Raw genomic sequence first — 7,722 nt, forward strand, 5'->3', positions numbered from 1 at the left:
GGTGGGGAATTTTCACTAAACAGACGCAGCACTATTTATGCTAACACTAGCTAACACTGGACTAAATGGGCCAAGGACAGAGCCCAAGTTTGGATCTAGACAAAAAGAAAACGCAGAGAAGCCAGACCAAAGTTTGGTCAAGGAGAGAATCCTGTCATCTGCTAGCAAAATTTTCATTGTGTAGAACTATCTAGCGTCATATAGAGTAAGACTGGTCTTTTTGCTCCATGATGTTCCTTCATACGTTGAAAGATAGAAGTCATGTGCTCCTCACCTTGACTTTTTTCAGGCTAAACATCTCCCAATTCCTCACAAATTCCTTCTGTTAGCATTTCATTGACCATTCTGCTTGGTTGTTTTCCCCTGCCATCCTTATTAATGTCTTATACTTGATACAAACCTAAAGCTTACTTAATCTGAGGCTTTCTCACATTCCAATGATTTAGAGGCTCAGTCCCTGATCTCTCAGGGTAATTTGTAACTCTAGTATCTCAACCAGCCTGGTTGTATATTTGTTAGTCTCATCTATTACATTATGTGTTTGTGAAAAGCAGGGATTGTGTCTTGATCGTTTGTTTTATCTTACCTTCCACAGTGCTTAGGATAACGTGTGTATATAGTATAGTAGTATGTAGCATATAGAAGGAACACAAAAAGTAATCTACTGAAGGTCATGATCCCATGCTCTGCCCACAACTCTTGGGCCCTTCAAAAACTCTGTCTTTCCTCATGCTGTTCCCCATTGCCCTGAACAGTCTTTTCCTTTTATCTTTATGGAGAACTCCTTCTCTTTCAAGATTCAGCTTAAATATCACTTATCCTCCCTAGCTATCTTTGGCTCTCCCTATCCCAGAAGTCTGACCCTCTAAAAGCAGATACATTTCTCCCTTATTTGTATTCCTATGATATATAATTCATTCTTTGTTATGTAGAAAGAACCTTTGGTGTGAGAGGCAGATTTATGTTTGAAACTCAATTATCACTTGTGGTCTTGCATATTTTGTCTTTTTTAGTGCTCAGTGTTTTGTTAAAATATGAAATTTAGGATGATAATTATTTATTTCACTGATTTCTTGAAGGGTTAAATAAAATAGTAAATGTTCAGAACTTTGCCTAAATCCTGGCACATACTGGGTACTCAATTTTTATCTATCATAATGGCATTTATATTCATGTATTTTAGTTTTGTGGGCATCTATATACCTGCTATATTTTAATTGAATCTTACTTTTGTATACCCAGAACAAAGGACTAAAAAGGTCTATTGAAATAAATTGTTTTCTTTTTACTACACAAGTACTTCTGTGATGCTGAACACTTTATATCTGCACTATCCAATATGGTAGCCACTAGTCACATGTGATTATATTTAAATTAGTTAAAATTAAATACAATTAAAATTCAGTTCCTTATTCAAACAATGTCCACAGGTGGCTGGCAGTTATTGTATTGAACAGTGCAGATTTAAGAACATTTTCATCTTTGTAGAAAGTTCTTTGGACGGTGCTGCTCTAGATTGCAATAGTACTGCTTCTAGCTCAACATAATATTTCCAACTTGGTCAGCTATCGCCTCCATCATTCTGGATCCTATATCTGTAGCAATCCAACTATGGTTTAATTTCACTTTTGAGCAGCCAAATCATACAATTAATTTATATAGAATTTACAATAAATTAAATTACCAAGTGCTTTAACATTTTTCTCTATAGTGCTTTCATAATATTTTGAAAGTATTGACTATACCAAGTGTTGGCAACTTTTTCTGTAAAGGGCCAGATACTAAATACTTCAGGCTTTGCGGGCCATACCCTCTCTGTTGCAACTACTCAACCCTGCTATTGTAGCATGAAATCAGCCATAGACACTATGTAATAGTATGGGTGTGGCTGTTTTATTTATAAACTAGGTTGTGGGCCACAGGTAGTTTCCAAGGCCTGGTCTATTTTCACAGACTTCACTGCTTCCTGTAGTGACATAGCCAGTCCTCTCTACCCTTCCCCTCTTTTTCTTTTGGATCAAAATAAATCTACCTCTAAACACTTAAAAATTTTTTTTTGCCATATTGGAGTGAATCCAATCTCAATTGGTACTAGGGGCTCACCTTCTCAAAGATTTCATCAGAATTCTTAAGGTTTACAGAGACCCCAGAAAATAAAGAGATATTAAGAAGCGCTAACATAGTATGCTTATTGTATACCAAGCATTGTTTAAACCTATTACGCCAATTAGCTCTTTTAAACCTCACAACAACCTGCTTTATTGATGAGACAAAGAAGGTAAACCCAATCTAGGGAACCGCACAGAATTGGTCTCTACACAAGCTTGCTTCCAGACAGTGCTTGTGTCCTTGCTTTGACCTCCAAACTCTTTTTTTTTAAAACAGGACAATGGCTCAAGGACCACTTTTCTAAATATATTTCCCATACAAAATAATTTCAAGATATAATAATTATTAGTTCCTTGTACAGTACTCTATTTAAACAAGAATTAATCAAATAGTAAGTATGTGAAAACAGCAACACTACAAAGATTGAGCCATATTACTAGTGTAATCAAACATTAGAACAGTCTTGGAACAGGCAAGCAAAATATTCAGAAGGCTGAATTGTGGCTGCACACCTAACTGCTTTCAACCACGACTTGTACACTGTGAGACAGCACAGATACCTTATGCATATGGTTCAGTAGCAGAATGGCACTTGGTTTGCTCTTAATAGAAACAACATAAATGCAACTGACAATCTAGAGACAGACAACGGCCTTATTCGCATGCTGAAAATCTGGTTGTGTCCCTCCAGTTCACACACCATTCACTGTGCAGTCTGTCAATGAGTAAACACACAGTGCAGGATTCATTCAGTGGGATCTAGGCCTCGTGGTCTAACCAAAATCAATTCTTGGTCGATACTGCAATACCATGGGGTATGGGGGTATAACTGATACAAAGGGCCATCCTGAGGGCAGACTTGTGAAGCTGAGCAGTTCAGACACCAAAAGTTTTTGCCTCTTAGTCTCCATCTTGTCATGTAGATGAATTCCATAGTATGGTCCTTCCCCATAATTTCACCATTGCACAGCACATCCAACTCATAAGAACTTGGAAGTTTTAGTTTTAAACTTAGAAATTTTTTAATAGTTCCCATAGTTACATGTGTAGAACACCGAATGAATTTCTTCATTAAACCCTTTACTACATTGTCCCTTGATTGTCCATTATTTCGTAAACAATCTAGACATATAGCAATCTGTGGGTCACTTCTGTGATAGTCTTTATCATCTTAATTTTCATCACCTTCTTCATCTACTTTAGGCTTGTCAACTTTTTTTTTTTTTTTTAGATGTTGGGGGTAGGAGTTTTTATTAATTAATTAATTTATTTTTGCTGTGTTGGGTCTTCGTTTATGTGCGAGGGCTTTCTCCAGTTGTGGCAAGCAGGGGCCACTCTTCATCACGGTGCACGGGCCTTTCACTATTGTGGCCTCTCTTGTTGTGGAGCACAGGCTCCAGACACGCAGGCTCAGTAGTTGCAGCTCACGGGCTCAGTTGCTCTGCAGCATGTGGGATCCTCCCAGACCAGGGCTCAAACCCATGTCCCCTGCATTAGCAGGCATGTTCTCAAGCACTGTGCCACCAGGGAAGCCCTGTTAACTTTTGAAGTATCATCTTGTCCATTTTCTTTAGGTTTGTTTTTCTTCCAAAATTCATACTCTCATTCCAAGTTCTTATTCTTGTAGTCCAGGGACAAACTTAAATATATTTCCTCTAATGTGTTATCCAACTTCAACATTTCTAACGGGTTTGTCTCATGAACCTGGTTGCCACACCTTGGACAATCACTGCTGTCTTCAAAGTGCTGGACAATACAAGTCTTACAGAAGGTATGGAGGCATTCCGTCACTGTAGTTGGCTTGATCAGATACAGATATAGCAGGTAAAGATTGAAATGTAAGGATTGAAGTAAGGATTGAAATCTTTCACCAGGTGTTTCCTCTGGGTAGCCATTCATGGTTAGCTAGGATTGGCTCTAGTAGTTCAGGCAAACAGGGGTATTAAGTGGATGAAAGTCTGATCCCAGGAGCTGGTGTGGAGTTCCCAACTGGATGTCCTGAGACATGAGAACTAAAATCCAAACTTCTCATGAGATCGCTGGTCATCACTCCTTTTGGTGGTTCTGCTTTCCCATATAGTTCTGGAGGCTGGAAGTCTGAAATCAGGAAGGCACCATGGTTGGGTGCTGGCGAGAGCCTTCTTCTGGTTTGCAGGTGGCCGACCACGGTTGTATGCTCACACATGTGAAGAGCAGAGTAGAGGAAGCAAGCTGCCTCGTGATTCTTTGGCTGCACTGCAAGGCATGTGGGATCTTGGTTCCTTGACCAGGGTTTGAACCCATGCCCCCTGCAGTGGAAGCCCAGAGCCCTAACTACTGGACAACCTCCAAACTCTTTTTTAATCTGAATACTCTCACTCCCTCCTCTTGTTGCTCCTTGAGGCCTTCACTCATACACATCCCCCAAACTCAGGAGATTAGCATAAATTCTTCAAAGCTCTATAAAAGACAGGAGTGTAGTTGTCTTCTAGCAGCTTCTTGTAAGCTACAAAAATCTTTTCTTTTGGTGAACCCACTGGACATAATTTTAGTCCTCTTTTACTTGTCCTTTCAGCATTTGACATGGTGGTCACTCCTTCCTTCTTGAAGTCTTTTCTCCTGACCCCTGTGATGCCCACACCTGGCTTTCCTCCCATCTTTCAGGCCAGTCTTTCTCAGTCTCTTGGAAATCTTCTTTTTTAACCTTGAAAGACTGGTCTCCCATTCTTACTTTCCTCCCTCCTCTGCACACTTTCTCTGGGTGATCTCATAAGCCCTAATGCTTTAACTATTATTTGCATGAGGATGGTTCCCACATCTTTATCTCCAGAACTTCCTGAGCTCCAATCTTACCATCCACACAAGCAACTTGTCCATCTGAGTGTCTCATGAGCACATACAGTGCAGCATTTCTCAAACAGAAATAATTATTTTCCCTCTTAAGCCTGCTGTTTCTCTTATATTGCCTTCCTTTTTGAATAGATTTCCAAGCTGCATATCTGCTTGTCATCTGATTCCTCCTCTGACAGCCCTACCAATTACCAAGTCCTGGACATTTAAAAAAAATAATAAATTTATTTTATTTTTGGCTGCATTGGGTCTTCTTTGCTGTGCACAGGCTTTCTCTAGTTGTGGCGAGCAGGATACTCTTCGTTGTGGCATGTGGGCTTCTCATCACAGTGGCTTCTCTATGTTGTGGAGCATGGGCTCTAGACGTGTGGGCTTTCAGTAGTTGTGGCGGGTGGTCTCAGTAGTTGTGGCTCACGGGCTTAGTTGCTTCACAGCATGTGGGATCTTCCCCAACCAGGGCTCGAACCTGTGTCCCCTGCATTGGCAGGCAGACTCTTAACCACTGCGCAACCAGGGAAGTCCCAAGTCCTAGAAATTTTGAATTACTTTGGGAAATCACTTTCAAAACCACTTATGTCTCACTCTTGTAACTTCCACTTGCCCACTTGTCTGTATTCCTGACCATCTCATAATTGGCTTTCCTTCTATCAGTCTAGCTCTCCTCCCCGATAACTAGTCCTCATGATGCAATCTGAGAGGTCATCCCAGTATGCAAATTGAACCATGTTATTTTCCTTCTTGAACTCTTTATTGGTTTGCTGCTGCTCTTAGAATTAAGTGTGAATTTCATCAGCGGCCAACAAGACCCTTCATGATCCTATCCCTTCTTACCTCTGCAGCACATCACAGTGTGTTCCTTTTCACCCTGTGCTCTGTTCATACTGACCTTGAAGTATTTGCATAGGCTCTTTCCTCAGCTTGGAACACATTTCCCTCAATTTGGCCACCTGGCCAACCCCTGCCCATTCCACATTATTATTATTATTATTTTTTTTTGGTGAGACAGACCTGTGCTTAGATGTTGCTTGCTCTCCATGCCTTCTGTGACTTCTGAGATGCCTTCTCTAGTCCCTCAAACCAGGGTTAGGTGCCTCCTTTTTACTCTCACAGCACCTGTAACTAGTCCTATTCAGCATTTGTTCTTCTAGGTTGCAATTGCCAAAGGTTGCTTATCTTTCCCATAGGCTAAACTCTGGGAAGGCAGGGTTGGTCTTTCCTGCTCTTATAGCCCTACTGCTTGCACAGTGCCTAGTAGAAGCTCTATACATATTTAATAACTGAAAAAAAAATCAGAAAGAGGAAGCTAGGAATATGGGCTCTGGAGTGACAAAAAAGAAAAAAACTCTTGGGTTTAAATCCCACCTTTGCTCCTAATAGTTATATGACCACTGCTACTTGCTATATGACCTATGTTGACCTCCTGAAGCCTCAGTTTTGTCATATGTAATATGGGAATAATAGTAAAACCAAATTTACAGAGTTGTTTTCAGACTTCTGTGAGATGAAGCATGCAAATCAATTAGCCCTGTGACTGGAACATGGTCATTGCTCAATAAATGTCACTATTAGTAGTACCGTCCTTGCAAGGCACACAAAGTCTAAAACCAGACTGCCAGGATTCAAATCCTGGCTCTAAAAGCAGAAACAGACTCACAGATACAGAGAACAAGCTAGTGGTTGCCAGAGGGGAGGGCGGGGTGGGATGGGCGAAATAGGTGAAGGGGTTAAGAGGTACAGATGACTAGTTATAAAATAAAAAAGTCACATGGGTGTAATGAACAGCACAGGAAATATAGTCCATAATTTTGTAATAGCTTTGTATGGTGCATAATCTATAAAAATATCAAATCACTATGTTGTACACCTGAAACTAATAGAATATTGTAGTTCAACTCTATTTCAATTTTAAAAAACCCCGGGTTTTACATCCTACCAGGCATGGGACCTTGGGCATGTCGTTAACCTCTCTGTGCCTCAGTGTCCACATCTTTAAAATGGGAAATTAACAGCATATGCCTTAAGGTATTATTGTGAGGGTGAAATGAGTGACTGTGACAAAGATTCTCTCCTTGACCAGACTTTATAGTCATGCTCTTTTGAGCCCTCTGCTCGACTAAACCTCACCCTTTGGCCTCTGTCTCCATCCTTGTAAAGTCTAGTTTTAGCAAGAATCCTGTCAAGTCAGTTTAGCCAGAATACTCCACTCTTGATATCTGATCACTGTTGACATTGATCAAATTCCTCATCACCCACCATCTCCCTGGTGATGTCTGATCACCCATACCTGCCTTCAGCAGAATCCTGTTAGGTTGGTGTAGCAAGAATTATGCTACCCTCTGAGTTAATTTTTCATCCACAGACCCCTTTACTCTTCTCCTAGGCTATAAATTCCAGTTTTTAACTTGTTGCATTCAGAATTGAGCCCAGTTGTATATTGAGATATTTTTTCTCCTATTGCAGTAGTCCTGAATAACAATCTGTTTTTATTGTTTAAACTATTGTCAGGGTCTGGTCTTTCTTTGACACCTGGCATACTATGTCAGGCTATGGGAACAGTTGCCATTTTTATTGCCTGTATAAAAAGGAAACTGCCCTTGCCTAAAGGAAATAATGAAGTTTAATTTTTAGTCTTAGCCTCTTTCTGGAAGGGTAAGAAATATAACAGGAGCTGACAGTATTGTTCCAAATGAAAAGTAAAACACTGTCAATCTTTTAGACATTGGGCCCATTCAGTGCTTAGCAGCAGATGATCATAAAAACCCAGATGTTTTTCACAAAGCAGAT

The 7,722-nt window shown here is 40.2% G+C and overlaps 1 pseudogene; it reads right to left on the reverse strand.

Annotated features, from left to right (window-relative positions):
- Positions 1-2,882: 2,882 nt before the first annotated feature.
- LOC131750048 (polycomb group RING finger protein 5-like) lies at positions 2,883-4,089 on the reverse strand (annotated as a pseudogene).
- Between the last annotated feature and the right edge of the window lie 3,633 nt (positions 4,090-7,722).

Source organism: Kogia breviceps, chromosome 2 (genome assembly GCF_026419965.1).
Source record: "Kogia breviceps isolate mKogBre1 chromosome 2, mKogBre1 haplotype 1, whole genome shotgun sequence".
Lineage (NCBI taxonomy): Eukaryota > Metazoa > Chordata > Mammalia > Artiodactyla > Physeteridae > Kogia > Kogia breviceps.